The 22095-nt window shown below is 37.3% G+C and overlaps 1 long non-coding RNA gene across 2 annotated transcripts in view; it reads left to right on the forward strand.

Moving 5' to 3' along the window:
- Positions 1-22095, forward strand: part of LOC128313586 (uncharacterized) — a 62106-nt gene that overhangs the window by 20883 nt on the left and 19128 nt on the right. The window lies entirely within an intron of this gene.

A 22095-nucleotide genomic window follows, 5' to 3' on the forward strand; every position in this document is an offset into this window, starting at 1 on the left:
TCAAGTTTGTTTTGGCTATTTGGGGTCTTGTGTAGTTCCATACAAATTTGGGGATTATTTGTTCTAGTTCTGTGACAAATGTTTTGTTAGTTTGCTAGGGATTTCATTAAATGTGTAGATTGTTTTGGGTAGTGTAGACATTTTAACAGTATTTGTTCTTCCCATCCGTGAACATGGAATGTATTTCCATTTCTCTGTGTCATCTTCCATTTCTTTCATCAGTGTTTCATAGCCTTTAGAGTACTGGTCTTTCACCTCTATGGTTAGGTTTATTCCTAGTATCTTATGGTATTTGATATGGTTAGGTTTATTCCTAGTTTCTTATGGTATTTGATGCACTTGTCAATGGGATAGATTCCTTAATTTCTCTTTCTGTTAACTCATGATTGGTCTATAGAAATGTAATAGATTTCTGTACATTGATTTTTGTATATTGTCACTTGCTGAATTCGTATATCAGTTCAGTTTTTATGGGAGTCTTTCATGTTTTTTGTATAGAGCATCATGTCATCTACATATAGCGAAAGTTCTACTTCTTCCTTGCCGATTTGGATGCATTTTATTTCTTTTTGTTGTCTGATTGCTATGGCTAGGACTTCCAGTACTATGTGGAATAACAGTGGTAAGAGGGGACATCCCTCTCTTGTTGCTGACCTTAGAGGAAAAGCTTTCAATTTTTCCCCATTGAAGCTGACATTAGCTATGGGTTTTTCATAGATAGGCTTTATTATGTGCAGGTATGTTGAGTCTCAGTCTACTTTGCTGAGGGTTTTTATGAATGGATGTGACATTTTGTCAGGTGCTTTTACTGCATCTGTTGACGGCATCATATGGTTCTTATTCTTACTTCTATTAATGTGGTGCATCACATTGATTGGTCTGTGAATGTGGAACCACCCTTGCAGTCCAGGAATATATCCCACTTGATTATGGTGAATAATGCTATTAATGTATTGTTGAATTTAACTTGAAGTTATTTTAATGAGAATTTCTGCATACATGTTCATCAGGGTATTGGCCTGTAGTTTTCTTTAAAAATTTTTTTAAACATATTTTTTAAACATATTTTTAATTGGCTCTGCACTGTGCGCACAGGGTCCAGTGTGGGGCCCAAATGCATGAACCACAAGATAATGACCATCCCGAAATTAAGAGTTGGACACTCAACCAGCTGAGCCACCCAGGCGCCCCTGCAGTTTTGTTTTTTAGTGGAGTCTTTATTTGTTTTGGTATCAGGGTATGCAGGCCTCATAGCATGAATTTGTAAGTTTTCCTAACTTTTCTATTTTTTGGAATAGTTTGAGAATATTACCTCTTCCTTAAATTTTGATAGAATTCATCAGTGAATCCATCTGGCCCTGAACTCTTGTGTTGGGAGAGATATTTCTTATTACTGATTCAATTTCTTTCTACTTTAATATTTTCTGTATCTTCCTATTTCAGTTTTGGTAGTTCATGTGTTTCTAGGAATCTATCCATTTCTCTCAGAGTGTCCAAATTTTTTGCATATAGTTTTTCATAATATTCTCTTCTAACTGTATTTCTGTGGTCTCAGTTGTTATTTCTCCTCCCTTATTTGTGATTTTATTTATTTGAGTCCTTTCTTCTTTTTGATAAGTCTGGCTATGAGGTTATCAATTTTATTAATGTTTTCAAAGAACCAGCTCCTGGCTTTAATGATCTGGTCTAGTGTTTTTTTTTGTTTGTTTGTTTGTTTGTTTTGTTTTTTAGTTTCTATTTCACTTATTTCTGTTTTAATCTTTATTATTTCCTTCCTTCTGATGTCTTTAGGCTTGGATTGTTCTTTTTCTCATTCCTTTAGTTATAAGTTTGGATTATTTGAGATTTTTATTTTTAAGGTAGGCTTTTATTGCTATATACTTTCCTCTTAGGACTGCTCTTGCTGCATTCCAAAGATTTGTACCACTGAATTTTCATTTTCATTTCTTTCAATGTGTTTTCTGATTGAGGTCTTGGTTGACCCATTCTTGTTTAGTATCATGTTGTTTAACCCCCCATTATTTGTGGTCTTTAAAAAATTTTTTTTTAACATTTATTCATTTTTGAGAGACATGAGAGAGACAGTGCAAGCAGGAAAGGGGTAGAGAGAGACGGAGACACAGAAACCAAAGTAGGCTCCAGGGTGTGTGCTGTCAGCACAGAGCCCTATGCAGGGCTTGAACTCATGAACCATGAGAGCATGACCTGAGTTGAAGTCGGACACTGAATTGACTGATCCACCCAGGCAACCCCTTTAGTTAGTTAGTTAGTTAGTTAGTTAGTTAGTTAGTTAGTTAGTGGTTGACTTCAAGTTTCCTAGCTTTGGGTCAGAAAAGATGCTTGGTCTGAGCTCGTCTTTGTGTACTTGTTGAGGCCTGATTTGTGACCTAGTATGTGATCGATTCTGGAGACTGTCCCATGTGCACTTGAAAAAACTGTGTATTCTGCTATTTTAGTATGGAGTGTTCTGAATATATGTGTTAAGTTGGTCTGGTCCAGTGTGTCATTCAAAGCCATTGTTTCCTTGTTGATTTTCGGTTTACAGGATCTGTCCATTGATATGAGTAGGGTGTTAAGGTCCCCTACTATTAGGTTATTATAAATGAGTTCCTTTATGTTTGTTAGTTGTTTTATATATTTGGTGCTTGCATGTTGGTTGCATAAAGTTTACAATTGTTGGCTCTTATTGTTTGATTGTCCCCTTTATTATGAGATAATGTCCATCTTCATCTCTTGCTAGTGTTTTACTTATTTTTTTAATTTAAGTTTTAGTTGACATATAGTGCAATATCGGTTTCAGGAGTAGAATTCAGTGATTCATCACTTACATACAATGCCTAGTGCTCCTCACAACAAGTGCTCTCCTTGATACCCATCTCCCTCCATCAACCCTCAATTTGTTCTCCATAATTAAGAGTCTCTTGTGGTTTGTTTTCCACTCTGCTCTTTTCCTGCCCCCTTCCCATGTTTCCATCTTTTTTGTTTCTTAAATTCCACAAGTGAAATCATTTATTTGTCTTTCTCTGATTGACTTATTTTGCATAGCATGATGAATTCTAGCTCCATCCACATCATTGCAAATGGCAAGATTTCATTCTTTTTGATGGCTAAGTAATATTCCATTGTGTGTGTGTGCGCATACACACACATGCGTGCACACACACCACAACTTCTTTCTTTATACTTTCATCAGTTATTGGATATTTGGGCTCTGTCCATAGTTTGGCTCTTGTTGATAATGCTGCTATAAACATTGGGATGCATGCAATTTCACTTTTAGGTATTTACCCAAATCGTACAAAAGTACAGTCTTGAGTTGAAAGTCTGTTTTGTCTGAATGAAATATTGCTACTGGCTTTTCTATGACATTATTGGCATGATAAATGTTTCTTTATGCCCTCACTTTAAATCTGCAGGTGACTTTAGGTCCAAAATAAGCCTTTATAGACATCATATAGATAGGTATGTGTTTGTTTGTTTCTTTTTTTCTTTTTTGGTCCCTTCTGACACCCTATCTGATGTCTTTTGATTGGAGCATTTGTCCATTTACATTCAGAGTAATTATTGATAGGTATATATTTAGTACCATTTTATCATTTGTTTTACCACTTTTTCTTGATGTTTTCTCTGATCCTTTCTTAGCTGTATCACTTTTGGTCTTTCCTTTCCACTCAAAGAGTCCCATTTAAATATTCTCTTCTTTTATATGTTATTACATTTATTTATTTATTTTTAATATTTTTTTTTAAATTTAAATCAAGTTACTTAACATATAATGTAACACTGTTTCAGGAGTAGAATTTAGTGATCTGTCAATTACATAAAATACCCAATGCTCATCCCAAGTACCCTCCCTAATGCCCAGCACCCATGTAGCCCATCACCCTATTCAATAAACCTCAGCAACCCTCAGTTTGTTCTCTGTATTGAAGAGTCTCTTCTCGTTTGACTCTCTGTTTGTGTCTTATTTTTGCTTCCCTTCCACTATGTCAGTTTTATTTCTTAAATTCCACACATGAGAGAAATCGTATATTTGTCTTTCTCTGACTTATTTCACTTAGCGTAATACAGTCTATTTCCATCCACATTGTTGCAATGGCAAGATTTCATTCTTTTTGATTGCGGAGTAATATTCTTTTGTATATACACATACCACATCTTCTTTATCCATTGATCAGTTGCTGGTCATTTGGGCTCTTTGCATAACTTAGCTATTGTTGATAATACTACTATAAACATTGGAATGAATATGCCCCTGTGAGTCAGCATTTGTGTATCCTTTGGATAAATACCTAGTAGTGCAATTGCTGGGTCATAGGGTAGTTCCATTTTTAGTTTATTTTTATTTTTTAAATTTTTTTATGAATCTCCTTCTATTTTTCAGAGTGGCTGCGCCAATTTTCATTCCCACCAGCAGTCCAAAAGGGTTCCCTTTCTCCGCATTCTTGCCAATATCTGTTGTTTCCTGAGTTGTTAATCTTAGCCATTTTTAGACGTGTGAGGGGTATCTCATTGTGGTTTTGATTTGTATTTCACTGATGATGAGTGAGGTTGGGCATCTTTTCATGTGTCAGCCACTTGGATGTCTTTTTTGGAAAAGTACCTATTCTCATCTTTTTCCCATTTCTTCATGGGATTATTTGGTTTTGGGTGTTGAGTTTGATAAGTTCTTTATTGGGATACTAACCCTTTATCTGATATGTCATTTGCACATATCTTCTCTTATTCTGTTGGTTGCCTTTTAGTTTTGCTGATTGTGTTCTGTGCTGTGCTGAAGCTTTTTATCTTGATGAGGTCCCAAGAGTTCATTTTTGCTTTTATTTCCCTTGCTTCTGGAGACATGTCAAGTAAGGAGTTACTGTGGCAGGGGTCAAAGAGGTTGTTGCCTGTTTTCTCCTCTAGGATTTTGATGGTTTCCTGTCTTACATTTAGATCTTTTATCCATGTTGAGTTTACTTTTGTGTATGGTGTAAGAACATGGTCCAGGTTCATTCTTCTCCTTGTGGCTGTCCAGTTTTCCCAGTTCAATTTGCTGAAGAGACTCTTTTTCCATTGAATATTATTTCTGCCTTTGTCAAAGATTAGTTGTCTGTCATAGACTCTGTCTAAAGTTCTCTCTTGGCCAGCAAGAGAGCAGATGCAGGATTAAAATGTGGGAGATGGCTAATGTCCAGGAAAAGACAAGAGCCCCGAATAAGGGTTCTTGCCCTGTTTTTATTAGGATCAGATGGCTTATAAGCATGGTGATGGACATGCACAAAGAGACAATGAAACTGTGAACATTAACTCATGGGCGTGAGGGAAAGGGGGTCTTGAAGATATTCGGGATTAGGGGTTTGGGTTAATAGAAAACAAAATCCTGGCCCAGGCAGCCGGGGGATTATTGTTGACAGCAGAAGTGAGGCACCACCTCTGTTTATTTTAGCTAGCCCAGGGGATGAAACAGAGAAAATAACAAGGCACCTTTTCTTTTGTTAATCAGCTCCCATCTCGGCAGCATCACCCACAGAGCAGTGGTCTATAGCCCGAGTTACCTTTTTACCTAATTTAGTCCTTTCTTCCTGTGAAAGCAGTTTTCTGCTATAGTGCTAATTTGGGGAGGGGGGGGGCGCTTCTGCCCTGAATACCTAATCTTATTTATTTTATGTACCTATGTTCTATATTGGGGCCTTTGCCCTGCCCTCTCTATACTGGGGCTTCGGCTCCGCCTTCCCCATACTTATTTACCTAATCTTGTTTACCCAAACTTGGGTGTGAGCATCCTATGGCTTTGTAATTCTTTATGCCTTGTTAACCCATTGGTGTAAACCCAGGGTGTTTCAAAGCTTATTCCCAACAGTTGTCCATATGTTTGAAGGTCCATTTCTGGGTTCTCTATTCTGTTCCATTGATCTGTGTGTCTGTTTTTGTGACAGTACCATACTATCTTGATGATTACAGCTCTGTAATAGACCAAAAAGTCCAGAATTGTGATATTTCCAAGTTTGTTTTTTTTTTCAACATTTCTTTGGCTATTTGGGGTCTCTACAATACATACAAATTTTAGGATTGTAGTTCTAGCTCTGTGAAGAATTCTGGTGTTATTTTGATAGTGATTGCATTGAATGTGTAGCTTGCTGTGAGTAGTATTGACATTTTAACAATATTTGCCTTTCTATTCCATGAGCATTAAAAGTTTTTCTATTTCTTTTTTTTTAATATGAAATTTATTGTCAAATTGGTTTCCATACAACACCCTGTGCTCATCCCAACAGGTACCCTCCTCAATACCCATCACCCACCCTCCCCTCCCTCCCACCCCCCATCAACCCTCAGTTTATTCTCAGTTTTTAAGAGTCTCTTATGGTTTGGCTCCCTCCCACTCTAACCTTTTTGTTTTCTTCCCCTCCCCCATGGTCTTCTGGTAAGTTTCTTAGGATCCACATAAGAGTGAAAACGTATGCTATCTGTCTTTCTCTGTATGACTTATTTCACTTAGCATAACACTCTCCAGTTCCATCCATATTGCTGCAAAAGGCCATATTTCATTCATTCATTGCCATGTAGTATTCCATTGTGTGTATAAACCACAATTTCTTTATCCATTCGTCAGTTGATGGACATTTAGGCTCTTTCCATAATTTGGCTATTGTTGAGAGTGCTGCTATAAACATTGGGGCACAATGCATCAGCACTCCTGCATGCCTTGGGTGAATTCCTAGCAGTGCTATTGCTGGGTCATAGGGTAGATCTATTTTTAATTTTTTGAGGAACCTCCACACTGTTTTCCAGAGTGGCTGCACCAGTTTGCTTTCCCACCAACAGTGCAAGAGGGTTCCCATTTCTCCACAACCTCGCCAGCATCTATAGTCTCCTGATTTGTTCATTTTGGCCACTCTGACTGGCATGAGGTGGTATCTCAGTGTGGTTTTAATTTGTATTTCCCTGATGAGGAGCGATGTTGAGCATCTTTTCATGTGCCTGTTGGCCATCGGGATGTCTTCTTTAGAGAAGTGTCTATTCATGTTTTCTGCCCATTCCTTCACTGGATTATTTGTTTTTCAGGTGTGGAGTTTGGTGAGCTTCTTATAGATTTTGGATACTAGCCCATTGTCCAATATGTCATTTGCAAATATCTTTTCCCATTCCGTTTGTTGCCTTTTAGTTTTGTTGATTGTTTCCTTTGCAGTGCAGAAGATTTTTATCTTCATGAGGTCCCAATAGTTCATTTTTGCTTTTAATTCTCTTGCCGTTGGGGATGTGTCAAGTAAGAAACTGCTGCGGCTGAGGTCAGAGAGGTTTTTTCCTGCTTTTTCCTCTAGGGTTTTGATGGTTTCCTGTCTCACATTCAGGTCCTTTATCCGTTTTGAGTTTATTTTTGTGAATGGTGTAAGAAAATGGTCTAGTTTCATCCTTCTGCATTACATGTTGCTGTCCAGTTCTTCCAGCACCATTTGTTAAAGAGACTGTCTTTTTTCCATTGGATATTCTTTTCTGCTTTGTCAAAGGTTAGTTGGCCATACTTTTGTGGGTCTAATTCTGGGGTTTCTATTCTATTCCATTGGTCTATGTGTCTGTTTTTGTGCTAATACCATGCTGTCTTGATGATGACAGCTTTGTAGTAGAGGCTAAAATCTGGGATTGTGATGCCTCCCGCTTTGGTCTTCTTCTTCAATATTACTTTGGCTATTCGGGGTCTTTTGTGGTTCCATACAAATTTTAGGATTACTTGTTCTAGCTTCGAGAAGAATGCTGGTGTAATTTTGATTGGGATTGCCTTGAATGTGTAGATGGCTTTGGGTAGTATTGACATTTTAACAATATTTATTCTTCCAACCCATGAGCACAGAATGTTTTTCCATTTCTTTATATCTTCTTCAATTTCCTTCATAAGCTTTCTATAGTTTTCAGCATACAGATCTTTTACATCTTTGGTTAGGTTTATTCCTAGGTATTGTATGCTTCTTGGTGCAATTGCGAATGGGATCAGTTTCTTTATTTCTCTTTCTGTTGCTTCATTATTAGTGTATAAGAATGCAACTGATTTCTGTATGTTAATTTTGTATCCTGTGATTTTGCTGAATTCATGTATCATTTTTAGCACACTTTTGGTGGAGTCTATAGGGTTTTCCATGTATAATATCATGTCATCTGCAAAAGTGAAAGAAAGCTTGACTTCTTCATCTTTGCCAATTTTGATGCTTTTGCTTTCCTTTTGTCATCTGATTGCTGATGCTAGAACTTCCAATGCTATGTTAAACACCGTGATGAGAATGGACATCCTTGTTGTGTTCCTCATCTCAGAGCGGGAAAAACCCGCTCTCAGTTTTTCCCCATTGAGGAAGATATTAGCTGTGGGCTTTTCATAAATGATTTTTATGATGTTTAAGTATGTTCTTTCTATCCCCACTTTCTCAAGGGTTTTTATTAAGAAAGGATGCTGAATTTTGTCAAATGCTTTTTCTGCATCAATTGACAGGATTACATCGTTCTTTTCTTTTATTAATGTGATGTATCACATTGATTGATTTGTGAATGTTGAACCAGCCCTGTATCCCAGGAATGAATCCCACTTGATCATGGTGAATAATTCTTTTCATATGCTGTTGAATTCGATTTGCTAGTATCTTGTTGAGAATTTCTGCATCCATATTCATCAGGGATATTGGCCTGTAGTTCTCTTTTTTTACTGGGTCTCTGTCTGGTTTAGGAATCAAAGTAATGCTGGCTTCATAGAATGAGTCTGGAAGTTTTCCTTCCCTTTCTTTTTTTTTGGAACAGCTTGAGAAGGATAGGTATTATCTGTGCTTTAAATGTCTGGTAGAATTCCCCTGGGAAGCCATCTGGTCCTGGACTCTTATTTGTTGGGAGATTTTTGATAACTGATTCAATTTCTTTGCTGTTTGTGGGTCTGTTCAAGTTTTCTATTTCTTCCTGTTTGAGTTTTGGAAGTGTGTGGGTGCTTAGGAATTTGTCCATTTCTTTCAGGTTGTCCAGTTTGTTGGCATATAATTTTTCCTAGTATTCCCTGATAATTGCTTGTATCTCTGAGGGATTGGTGGTAATAATTGCATTTTCATTCATGATTTTATCTATTTGGGTCATCTCCCTTTTCTTTTTGAAAAGCCTGGCTAGAGGTTTATCAATTTTGTTTCTATTTTCAAAACGCCAACTCTTGGTTTCATTGATCTGCTCTACAGTTTATTTTAGATTATATGTTGTTTATTTCTGCTCTGAAATTTATTATTTCTCTTCTTCTTCTGGGTTTGGGGTGTCTTTGCTGTTCTGCTTCTATTTCCTTTAGGTGTGCCGTTAGATTTTGTATTTGGGATTTTTCTTGTTTCTTGAGATAGGCCTGGATTGCAATGTATTTTCCTCTCAGGACTGCCTTCACTGCATCCCAAAGAGTTTGGGTTGTTGTATTTTCATTTGTTTCCATATATTTTTTAATTTCTTCTCTAATTGCCTGGTTGACCCATTGATTCTTTAGTAAGGTGTTCTTTAACCTCCATGCTTTTGGAGGTTTTCCAGACTTTTTCCTGTGGTTGATTTCAAGCTTCATAGCATTGTGATCTGAAAGTGTGGATGGTATGATCTCAGTTCTTTATACTTATGAAGGGCTGTCTTGTGACCCAGTATGCGATCTCTCTTGGAAAATGTTCCATGTGCACTCAAGAAGAAAGTATATTCTGTTGCTTTGGGATGCAGAGTTCTAAATATATCTGTCAAGTCCATCTGATCCAATGTATCATTCAGGGCCCTTGTTTCTTTATTGATCATGTGTCTAGATGATCTATCCATTGTTGTAAGTGGAGTATTAAAGTCCCCTGCAATTACCACATTCTTATCAATAAGGTGGCTTATGTTTGTGATTAATTGTTTTATATATTTGGGGGCTCCTATATTCGGCACATAGACATTTATAATTGTTAGCTCTTCCTGATAGGTATACCCTGTAATTATTATATAATGCCCTTCTTCATCTCTTGTTACAGCCTTTAATTTAAAGTCTAGTTTGTCTGATATAAGTATGGCTACTCCAGCTTTCTTTTGACTTCTTTTGACTAGCATGATAGATAGTTCTCCATCCCCTCACTTTCAATCTGAAGGTGTCCTCAGGTCTAAAATGAGTCTCTTGTGGACAGCAAATAGATGGGTCTTGTTTTCTTATCCATGCTGATACCCTATGTCTTTTGGTTGGAGCATTTAGTCCATTTACATTCAGTGTTATTATTGAAAGATATGGATTTAGAGTCATTATGATGTCTGTAGGTTTCATGTTTGTAGTGAGGTCTCTGGTACTTTGTGGTTCTTGCAACATTTCACTCACAGAAACCCCCTTAGGATCTCATGTAGGGCTGGTTTAGTGGTGATGAATTCCTTCAGTTTTTGTTTGTTTGGGAAGACCTTTATCTCTCCTTCTATTCTGAATGACAGACTTGCTGGATAAAGGATTCTCAGCTGCATATTTTTTTTCTGTTCATCACATTGAATATTTCCTGCCATTCCTTTCTGGCCTGCCAAGGTTCAATAGATAGGTCTGCCACTAGTCTTATGGGTCTCCCTTTACATGTTAGGGCCTGTTTATCCCTAGCTGCTTTCAGAATTTTCTCTTTATCCTTGTATTTTGCCATTTTCACTATGATACATCATGCAAAAGATTGATTCAAGTTATGTCTGAAGGGAGTTCTCTGTGCCTCTTGGATTTCAATGCCTTTTTCCTTCCCCAGATTAGGGAAGTCTCAGCTGTGATTTAAGTACACCTTCAGCCCCTTTCTCTCTCTCTTCCTCTTCTGGAACTCCTATTATACGGATGTTCTTCCATTTGATTGCATCACTTAGTTCTCTAATTCTGCTCTCCTACTCCTGGATTTTTTTATCTCTCTTTTTCTCAGCTTCCTCTTTTTCCATAATTTTATCTTCTAATTCACCTATTCTCTCCTCTGCCTCTTCAATCTGAACTGTGGTCACCTCCATTTTATTTTGCACCTCATTTATAGTATTTTTTAGCTCCTCCTGACTATTGCTTAGTCCCTTGATCTCTGTAGCAATAGATTCTCTGCTGTCCTCTATGCTTTTTTCAAGTCCAGCGATTAATTTTATGACTATTATTCTAAATTCTTGTTCCATTATATTGCTTAAATCTTTTTTGATCAATTCATTAGCTGTCGCTACTTCCTGGAGTTTCTTTTGAGGAGAATTCTTCTGCTTCGTCATTTTGGATAGTCCCTGGGGTGGCGTGGAACTGCAGGGCACTTCCCCTGTGCTGTCTGGTGTAACTTGTGTTGGTGGACAGGGCCGCGGTCAGACCTGATGTCTGTCCCCAGCCCACCAATGGGGCCACAGTCAGACTGGTGTGTACCTTACCTTCCCTTCTCCCAGGAGCAGGACTCACTGTGGAGTGGTGTGGCCCCTGTCTGGGCTACTTGCACACTGCCAGGCTTGTGGTGCTGCTTTGATGGGATCTGGCGTATTAGCTGGGGTGGATCCACAAGGTGCACAGGGGTGGGAGAGCCAGGCTTAGCTCACTTTGCCATAGGTGGTCCCCTGTGGTAAGGGCCCTGTAATACCGGGACGGAGGCAGACCCATCAGATGGATGGTTCCACAGAAGTACAGCATTGGGTGTTTGCACAGTGGAAGCAAGTTTGGTGATGGGAACTGGTTCCCTTTGGGATTTCGGCTGGGGGATGGGAAAGGGATATGGAGCTTGCCAGCGCCTTTGTTCCCCACCAAGCTGAACTCTGTCCTCCAGAGCTCAGCAACTCTCCCTCCCGGTGCCCTCCCACCCTCCCTCCTCTCTGAGAGCAGACCTGTTGACCTTTAACGTTCCAGATGTTAAGTCCCACTGGCTGTCAGAACTCACACAGTCCAGCCCCTCTGCTTTTGCAAGCCAGACTTCAGGTGCTCTGCCTTGCAGGGCAGACTGCCCCTCCACCTTCTTGGCTCCCTCCTGCTTGTCCGTGTAGCACGCACTGCCTCTCTACCCTTCCTACCCTCTTCCGTGGGCCTCTTGTCTACACTTGGCTCCAGAGAGTCCCTTCTGCTAGTCTTCTGGTGGTTTTCTGGGTTATTTAGGCAGATGTGGGTGGAATCTATGTGATCAGCAGGACGAGGTGAGGCCAGAGTTCTCCTACACTGCCATCTTCCTACCTATAATCTCAAGTTTTTCCATTTCTTTGTGTCTTCTTTAATTTATTTCATAAGCCTTCTATTATTCTTAGTGTATTGATCTTTTACCTCTTTGGTTAGGTTTATCCCTATATATTTTATGGTTTTCACTGCAATTGTAAATGGGATCGATTCCTTGATTTTTCTTTTTGCTGCTTCATCATTGGTGCATAGCAATGCAACCAATTTCTATATATTGATTTTATATAACCTGAGACTTTCCTGAATTCCTGTATCAGTTCTAGAAGTATTCTGGTGGTGCCTTTGGGTTTTCCATGCGAGTTTCTAGTCTACCAAGTGTGAAAGTTTGACTTCCTCCTTGCCGATTTGGATGCCTTTTTTTGCTTTTTGTTTTCTGACTGCTTAGGTTAGGACTTTCAACAGTATGTTGAATAACAGTGGTGAGTGTGGACATCCCTGTCATGTTTTTTATCTCTGGAGGAAGGTCTCATGTTTTCCCCATTGAAGATGATATTAGCTGTGGGACTTTCATATGTGGACATTATGATGTTGTGGCATGATCCTTCTATCCCTCCTAGCTTGAGGTTGTTGTTTTTTTTTTAATCAAGAAAGGATGCTGTATTTTGTCAAATGCTTTTCCTGCAACTATGGAGAGGATCATGTGGTTCTTATCCTTTCTTTTATTAATGTGATGTATCACATGAATTGATTTGCAGATATGGAAACAGCCTTGCATCCCAGGAACCAATGTGACTTCATTGTGGTGAATAGTTCATATATATATATATATGTGTGTGTGTGTGTGTGTGTGTGTGTGTATTTTAATGTTTGTTTATTTTTGAAGGAGAGAGAGAGTGCAAGAGGGGGAGGGTAGAGAAAGAGAGGAAGACACAGAATTGTAAGCTGGCTTGAGACTCTCAGCTGTCAGCACAGAGTCTGACACGGAGCTCGAACTCACAGACCAGAAGATCATGAACTAAGCCAAAGTCAGACGGTTAAACAACTGAGCCACCCAGGTGCCCCTCATAATTATTTTTATGTATTTTTGGACTCAGTTTGCTAATTTATTGTTGAGAAATTCTGCATCCAGTTTCATCAGGGAAACTGCTCTGTAGGTCTCCTTTTTAGTGGGGTCTTTGTCCAGTTTTGGACTCAAGGCAATCCTGGCCTCATAGAATGAGTTTGTAAGTGTTCCTTCCGTTTCTATTTTTGGAAGAGCTTCAAAAGAATAGGTGTTAACTATATATGTTAACTAACTTGGATGTAAATTAAAAAAAAATCAAATTAAATAAAAATTTAAAAAAAAGAGTAGGTGTTAACTCTTCTTAAATTTTTGGTAGAATTCCCCTGGAAAGCCACCTGGCCCTGGACTCTTGGTTGTTGGGAGATTTTTGATTACTGATTCCATTTATTTAGTGGTTTTGGCTCTGTTCACATATTCCGTTTCTTCCTGTTTCATTTTTGGTAGTTTATATGTTTCTAGAAATTTGTCCATTTCTTCCAGATTGCTCAATTTGTTGGCATATAATTTATTATTGTTTGTATTTCTGCAGTGTTGGTTGTGATTTCTCCTCTTTCATTTCCCCTCTTTCATTTTATTGATTTGGGTCCTTTCCTTTTTCTTTTTGATCAAGCTGGGTAGGGGTTTATGAATGTTGTTAATTCTTTCAAAGAACAAGCTCCTCGTTTTGTTGATCTGTTCTACTGATATTTTTTATTTCGATATCCTTGACATCTGCCCTAATCTTTATTATTTCCCTTCTTCTTCTGTTTGGGCTTTATTTGCTGTTCTTTTTCCAGCTCCTTTAGGTGTAGGGTTATGTTGTGTATTTGATGCCTTTCTTCCTTTTTAGGAAGGTCTGTATTACTGTATACTTCTCTCTTTTCTTTTTCTTATTAACAATGCTTTAATGGTAGAATACAATAAAACCATGTCTTAAAGATCAAAGAGTTATTTTGAATCTTCAATTATCCAGCTAAACTATTATCAAGAACAAAGGCCAGATAAAAACATTTTCAAACACACGAGCACTCAGCAAGTTTACTTGATATGCACTGTTTCTGAAATTGTTACTATCATATCCAGACAAAAAATATAGGCTCTAAGAAAGAGAAGAGTAAACTCAAAAGTTCAGTGAAAGGAGTTCTAAGGATGATAGTTGGTCAGTAGGTCTAGAACAGCTGGTCTGTATTTGAACATGATTTGCTAACCTTTTAATGCAGATCAATTTAGCTTTTAACCTCTGTTCAATTGATATATCAGGTCTATATTTCATATCTAAAACTATAAATAAAAATAAACCTACTTTAGGCCTCTATTCATAACTGTTTAAAGAACTACAATTTTACTTTAAATACATAGCCCAGATGAAATTTTTAGGAGTTAAATCCTGCTGGTATGTTTACAAATGTACCCCAGATGTTCTGAATGTGATCTTATCTCCCAATTAAGCAATGTACTCAATTGTCATCCACACATTGAAACCCAGAACAAATTGATAAATGGGTTTTTACTTATTGTAAGTGCTGCAATTAAGAAGTATGAATACTAGTTACCTAAGCATTCCACCTTCATAAGGAAATAAGTAAACAAATGTGCCAAAATTAATATAATGAATTTTTATTGTAGTATTCAGTGTATTCATTCAAAAAAATACTTGAGGCATTTATCAGTTAGAAAATTTAAAAGAAAGAAGCAGTCTAAATACATAAAAGTAAGTTAACGGGATAAAGAAAATTATATTCATACATTTTGTCACTAAGATTGATGATGGCATAGAAATATATTTGTTAAAAATGAGAAGTCTTCTAATACACACGTAATGGAGAAAAGCAAGTTATAATATGTCATATGATCTCTTTTATATAGATAGATAACAGAAAGATTGGTTGATAAATAGATAGATTGGTTGATAAATAGACAAAGTATCTTCTTCCTGGTTATCCACAGTTTTTCTATCCTTCTGGATTTGTCCTTCTCTTGAGACCATCTCTTCCATAGCATCAGGATGTAATTTTTTTGTCCTCTAACCCCTCTTGAGGGTGCCCTTCCTCTAGCACATCTTGGATAAAGACATTTACCACATAATTGTGCCCATATCACTCTTCAGTCCTGCCTCCTTCCATGCCTCTGCTAGGTCACTCAGGCTTCTCCTCCTTTGCTGCCATTTTCATACTACAATCCCTTCCTTCTCTAAAGAGCATTAAGTTTTTACATGTATTTGGGGTTTTTTGGCATTTAATTAATTTATTTATTTATTTATTTATATTTTTAATTTAATTTTTTTTAAATTTACATCCACATTAGTTAGCATATAGTACAACAATGATTTCAGGAGTAGATTCCTTAGTGCCCCTTACCCATTTAGCCCAGCCCCCCTCCCACAACCCCTCCAATAACCTGTTTGTTCTCCATATTTATGAGTCTCTTCTGTTTTGTTCCCTCCCTGTTTTTATATTATTTTTGTTTCCCTTCTCTTATGTTCCTCTGTTTTGTCTCTTACAGTCCTCATATGAGTGAAGTCATATGATATTTGTCTTTCTCTGACTAATTTCACTTAGCATAATACCCTCCAGCTCCATCCACATAGTTGCAAATGGCAAGATTTCATTCTTTTTGATTGCCGAGTATACTCCATATATATATATATATATATATATATATATATATATATATATATACACACACACACACACACACCACTTCTTCTTTATCCATATTCATCCATCAATGGACATTTGGGCTCTTTCCATACTTGGGCTATTGTTGATAGTGCTGCTATAAACATGGGGGTGTATGTGTCCCTTCGAAACAGCACACTTGTATCCCTTGGATAAATACCTAGTAGTGCAAATTCTGGGTTGTAGGGTAGTTGTATTTTTAATTTCTTGAGGAACCTCCATACCATTTTCCAGAGTGGCTGCACCAGCTTGCATTCCCACCAACATTGCAAAAGAGATCCTCTTTCTCTGCATCCTCGCCAACATCTGTTGTTGCCTGAGTTGTTAATGTGAGCCATTCTGACAGGTGTGAGGTGGTATCAAATTGTGGTTTTGATTTGTATTTCCTTGATGAGGAGTGATGTTGAACATTTTTTCATGTGTCAGCCATCTGGATGTCTTCTTTGGAGAAGTGTCTATTCATGTCTTTTGCCCATTTCTTCACTGGATTATTTGGGGTTTTTGGGGGGGTGTTGAGTTTGATAAGTTCTTTATAGATTTTGGATACTGACCCTTTATCTTATATATCATTTGCAAATATCTTCTCCCATTCTGTCAGTTGCCTTTTAGTTTTGCTGATTGTCTCCTTTGCTGTGCAGAAGCTTTTTATTTTGATGAGGTCCCAGTAGTTCATATTTGCTTTTGTTTCCCTTGCCTCCAGAGGCGTGTTGAGGAAGAAGTTGCTGTGGCCAAGATCAAAGAGGTTTTTGCCTGCTTTCTCCAAGGATTTTGATGGCTTCCTGTTCCTGTCTTCCATTTAGGTCTCTCATCCATTTTGAGTTTATTTTTGTGTATGGTGTAAGAAAGTCGTCCAGGTTCATTCTTCTGCATGTTGCTGTCCAGGTTTCCCAGCACCACTTGCTGAAGAGACTGTCTTTATTCCATTGGATATCCTTTCCTGCTTCATCAAAGATTAGTTGGCCATACATTTGTGGGTCCATTTCTGGGTTCTCTATTCTGTTCCATTTATTTGAGTGTCTGTTCTTGTGCCAGTACCATACTGTCTTGATGATTACAGCTTTGTAGTATAGCTTGAAGTCCGGGATGGTGATGCCTCCTCCTCTGGTTTTCTTTTTCAAGATCGCTTTGGCTATTTGGGGTCTTTTCTGGTTCCATACAAATTTTAGGATTATTTGTTCTAGCTCTATGAAGAATGCTGGTGTTACTTTGATAGGGATTGCATTGAATATGTACATTGCTTTGGGTAGTGTTGACATGTTAACAATATTTGTTCTTCCTATCCAGGAGCATGGAATCTTTTTCCATTTTTTTTTTTTTTTGTGTGTGTCTTATTCACTTTCTTTCATAAGCTTTTTATAGTTTTCAGTGTACAGGTTTTTCACCTCTTTGGTTAGATTTATTCCTAGGTATTTTATGGTTTTTGGTGCAACTGTAAATGGGATTAATTCCTTGATTTCTCTTTCTGTTGCTTCATTGTTGATGGAATGAAGAGGAATGCAACCGATTTCTGTGCATTGATTTTATATCCTGCAACTTTGCTGAATTCATGGATCTGTTAGAGCAGTTTTTTGGTGGAATCTTTTGGGCTTTCCATATAGAGTATCATGTCATCTGCAAAGAGTGAAAGTTCGACCTCCTCCTGGCTGATTTGGTTGTCTTTTATTTCTTTATGTTGTCTGATTGCAGAGGCTAAGACTTCCAATACTATGTTGAATAACAGTGGCAAGAGTGGACATCCCTGTCTTGTTCCTGACCTTAGGGGGAAAGCTGTCAGTTTTTCCCCATTGAGGATTATATTAGCATTGGGTTGTTCATATTTGGCCTTTATGATCTCGAGGTATGATCCTTCTATCCCTACTTGAGGGTTTTTATCAAGAAAGGATGCTGTATTTTGTTAATGCTTTCTCTGCATCTATTGAGAGGATCATATGGTTCTTGTCCTTTCTTTTATTGATGTGATGAATCACGTTAATTGTTTTGCAGATATTGAACCAGCCCTGCATCCCAGGTATAAATCCCACTTGTCATGGTGAATAATTTTTTTTAACGTATTGTTGCATCTGGTTGGGTAATACCTTGTTGAGGATTTTTGCATCCATGTTCGTTAGGTAAAACAGTCCATAGTTCTCCTTTTTAGTGGGGTCTCTGGTTTTGGAATCAAGGTAATCCTGGCCTCATAGAAAACGTTTGGAAGTTTTCCTTCCATTTCTACTTTTTGGAACAGCGTCAAGAGAATAGGTGTCAACTCTTCCTTAAATGTTTGGTAGAATTCCCCTGGAAAGCCATCTGGCTCTGGACTCTTGTTTTTTGGAAGATTTTTGATTACTAATTCGATTTCCTAACTGGTTATGGGTCTGTACAAATTTTCTATTTCTTCCTGTTTCAGTTTTGGTAGTGTATATGTTTCTAGGAATTTGTCCATTTCTTCCAGACTGCCAATTTTATTGGCATATAATTGCTCATATTATTCTCTTATTATTGTCTTTGTTTCTGCTGTGTTGGTTGTGATCTCTCCTCTTTCATTCTTGATTTTATATATTTGGGTCCTTTCCTTTTTCTTGTTGATCAAGCTGGCTAGTGGTTTATCAATTTGGTTAATTCTTTCAAAGAATCAGCTTCTGGTTTCATTGATCTCTTCTGTTTTTTTGGTTTCTAAAATTTTGTTTAATGTTTATTTTTATTTTTGAGAGAGACAGAGACAGAATGCGAGTGGGTTAGGGACAGAGAGAGATGGAGACACAGAATCCCAAGCCAGCTCCAGGCTCTGAGCTTTCAGCACAGAGCCCAATGTGGGGCTCGATCTCACAAGCTGTGAGATCATGACCTGAGCGGAAGTCAGACGCTCAACCAACTGAGCCACCCAGGCGCCCCTGTTTTTTTGGTTTTGATAACATTAATTTCTGCTCTAATCTTTATTATTTCCTGTATTCTGCTGTTTGGGGGTTTTATTTGCTGTTCTTTTTGCAGCTCCTTAAGGCATAAGGTTAGGTTGTGTATCTGAGATCTTTCTTCCTTCTTTAGGAAGGCCTGGATTGCTATATACTTTCCTCTTATGACTGCCTTTGCTGCATCCCAGAGGTTTCGGGATGTGGTATTATCATTTTTATTGACTTCCATATATTTTTTAATTTCCTCCTTAACTGCTTGGTTAGCCCATTCATTCTTTAGTAGGATGTTCTTCACTCTCCAAGTATTTGTTACCTTTCCAAATTTTTTCTTGTCGTTGATTTCGAGTTTCATAGTGCTGTGGTCTGAAAATATGCATGGTACAATCTCGATCTTTTTGTAGTTACTTAGGGCTGATTTGTGTCCCAGTATATGGTTTATTCTGGAGAACGTTCCATGTGCACTGGAGAAGAATGTATATTCTGCTGCTTTAGGATGAAATGTTCTGAATATATGTGTTAAGTCCATCTGGTCCAATGTGTCATTCAAAGCCATTGTTTCCTTGTTGATTTTTTGATTAGATGATCTGTCCAGTGTTGCGAGTGGGGTGTTGAAGTCTCCTACTATTATTACTATCGATGAGTTTCTTTATGTTTGTGATTAATTGATTTATATATTTGAGTGCTCTCACATTTGATGCATAAATGTTTACAATTGTTAGGTCTTCTTGGTGGATAAACCCCATGATTATGACATAATGCCCTTCTTCATCTCTTGATACAGGCTTTATTTTAAAGTCTAGATTGTCTGATAGAATATGGTTATTCTAGCTTTCTTTTGTTGACCATTAGCATGATAGATGGCTCCCCATCCCCTTACTTTCAATTTGAAGGTGTCTTTGGGTCTAAAGTGGGTCTCTTGAAAACAGCATATAGGTGGATCTTGTTTTCTTGTCCATTCTGTTCCCCATGTCTTTTGATTGGAGCATTGAGTCCATTGACATTTAGAGTGAGTGCTGAAAGATATGAATTTATTGCCATTATGATGCTTGTAGAGTTGGAGTTTCTGGTGGTGTTCTCTGGTCCTTTCTAATCTTTGTTGCTTTTGGTACTTTAAAAAAAAATATATATATATACACACACACATATATATATATGTGTGTATATATATATATATATATTTTTTTTTTCCATCTTTTCTCCCCTCAGAGAGTCTCCGTTAAAATTTCTTGCAGGGCTGGTTTAGTGGTCACAAACTCGTTTAATTTTTGTTTGTCTGGGAAACTTTTTATGTCTCCTTTTTTGAATGTGAATGATAGCCTTGCTGGATAAAGAATTCTTGGCTGCATATTTATCTGATTCAGCACATTGAATATATCCCACCACTCCTTTCTGGCCTGCCAAGTTTCTGTGGATAGGTCTGCTGCAAACCTGGTCTGTCTTCCCTTGTAGGTTAAGGACTTTTTTCCCTTGATGCTTTCATGACTCTCTCCTTGCCTGAGTATTTTGTGAATTTGACTATGATATGCCTTGTTGATGGTCAGTTTTTCTTGAATCTAATGGGGGTCCTCTGTGCTTCCTGGATTTTGATGTCTGTGTCTTTCCCCAGGTTAGGAAAGTTTTCTGCTGTGATTTGCTCACATAACCCTTCTATCCCTATTTCTCTCTCTTCCTCTTCTGGGACCCCTATGATTCTGATATTGTTCCTTTTTAATGAGTCAGTGATTTCTCTAATTGTTAAATTATGCTCTTTTGCCTTAATCTCCCTCTTTTTTCTGCTTCGTTATTCTCTATAAGTTTGTCCTCTATATCACTGATTCTCTGTTCTGCCTCATCCATCCTTGCCACCGCTGCATCCATCCATGATTGCAGCTCAGTTATAGCATTTTTAATTTCATTCTAGTTTTTACTTCTTTTATCTCTGCAGAAAGGGATTCTAATCTATTTTTGACTGTAGCTCGTATTCTTATTATTGTAACTCTAAATTCTGGTTCAGACATCTTAATTGTATCTGTGTTGGTTAAATCCCTGGCTGTCGTTTCTTTGTGCTCTTTCTTTTGGGGTGAATTCCTTAGTTTTGTCATTTTGAAGGGAGAAAAGGAATTAATGAGGTAGAAAAATTGAAATTAAAAAATACTAAAATTAAAAAATATATTAAAATGAAAAATTACACATGCCACACACACAAATAGAATATATGATGCTAGATCCTAGGTGTGTTTTGGTCTAAGTGTTGAAAGTGGTGGGGCACCTGGGTGACTCAGTCGGTTGAGTGTCTGACTTCAGCTCGGGTCATGATCTTGTGGTTCACGAGTTCGAGCCCCGCATCGGGCTCTGTGCTGACAGCTCGGAGCCTGGAGCCTGCTTCCAATTCTGTGTCTCCCTCTCTCTCTGACCCTCCCCCCATTCATGCTCTGTCTCTCTCTGTCTCAAAAATAAATAAACGTTAAAAAAATAATAAAAAAAAGAAAGTGGTTTGACAGGTTAGAGAATAAAAAAAGCGGGGGAGAGAAAAAGGAAAAAAAAGGAAATTGAGAATTTGAAAAAATGAATACACTGAGGTAGACTAAAATGAGATGATGGGGGTTAAATAGAATTTGAAAAAATATATACAAAAGTAAAGAATATAGTAGGACAAAATTAAAAATGTTTTTAATAAAAATTAAAAATAAATACGAATATTTCGGGGTGCCTGGGTGGCTCAGTCAGTTAAGCATCCAACTTCGGCTCAGGTCATGATCTCGCAGTCTGTGGGTTCGAGCCCTGTGTCGGAATCTGTGCTGACAGCTCAGAGATTGGAGCCTGTTTCAGATTCTGTGTCTCCCTCTTTCTCTGACCCTCCCCTGTTCATGCTCTCTCTGTCTCAAAAATAAATAAATGTCAAAAAAATTAAAAAAATAAATATGAATTTTTCTTTTTCTGTATGTAAGAAAAAAGAAACAAGAGAAAAAAGATTTAAAAAATCGTTTGAAAATTTGAAAAAGTGAATACACTGTAGTAGATTAAAATAAACAGATGGAAGTAAAATAGAATTTGAAATAATTTACATAAAAGCAAAAAATATAGTAATAAAAATTAAATAAAAATATTTTTAATAGAAATTGAAAGTAAAAATGAAGTTTTTCTCTTTCTGCATTCAAGAATAAGAAAAAAAACAAAAAAGAGAAAAAAAAGGAAATGGAAAATTTGAAAAGGCTAATACACTGAAGTAGACTAAAATAAAATGATGGAAGTAAAGTAGAATTTGAAAAAATTTACACAAAAGTAAAAAATATAGTAATAAAAATCAAAGAAAAATATTTTTAATAAATATTGAAAATAAAAACTATTTTTTTCTCTTTATTCAAGAAAAATAAAAGAATTGTAAAAGAGAAGAAAAAGAAAAAAGAAAAAAAAGAAAGAAAATTGAATAGATGAACC

The sequence above is a fragment of the Acinonyx jubatus genome, chromosome E3 (genome assembly GCF_027475565.1).
Source record: "Acinonyx jubatus isolate Ajub_Pintada_27869175 chromosome E3, VMU_Ajub_asm_v1.0, whole genome shotgun sequence".
Taxonomy (NCBI): Eukaryota; Metazoa; Chordata; class Mammalia; order Carnivora; family Felidae; genus Acinonyx; species Acinonyx jubatus.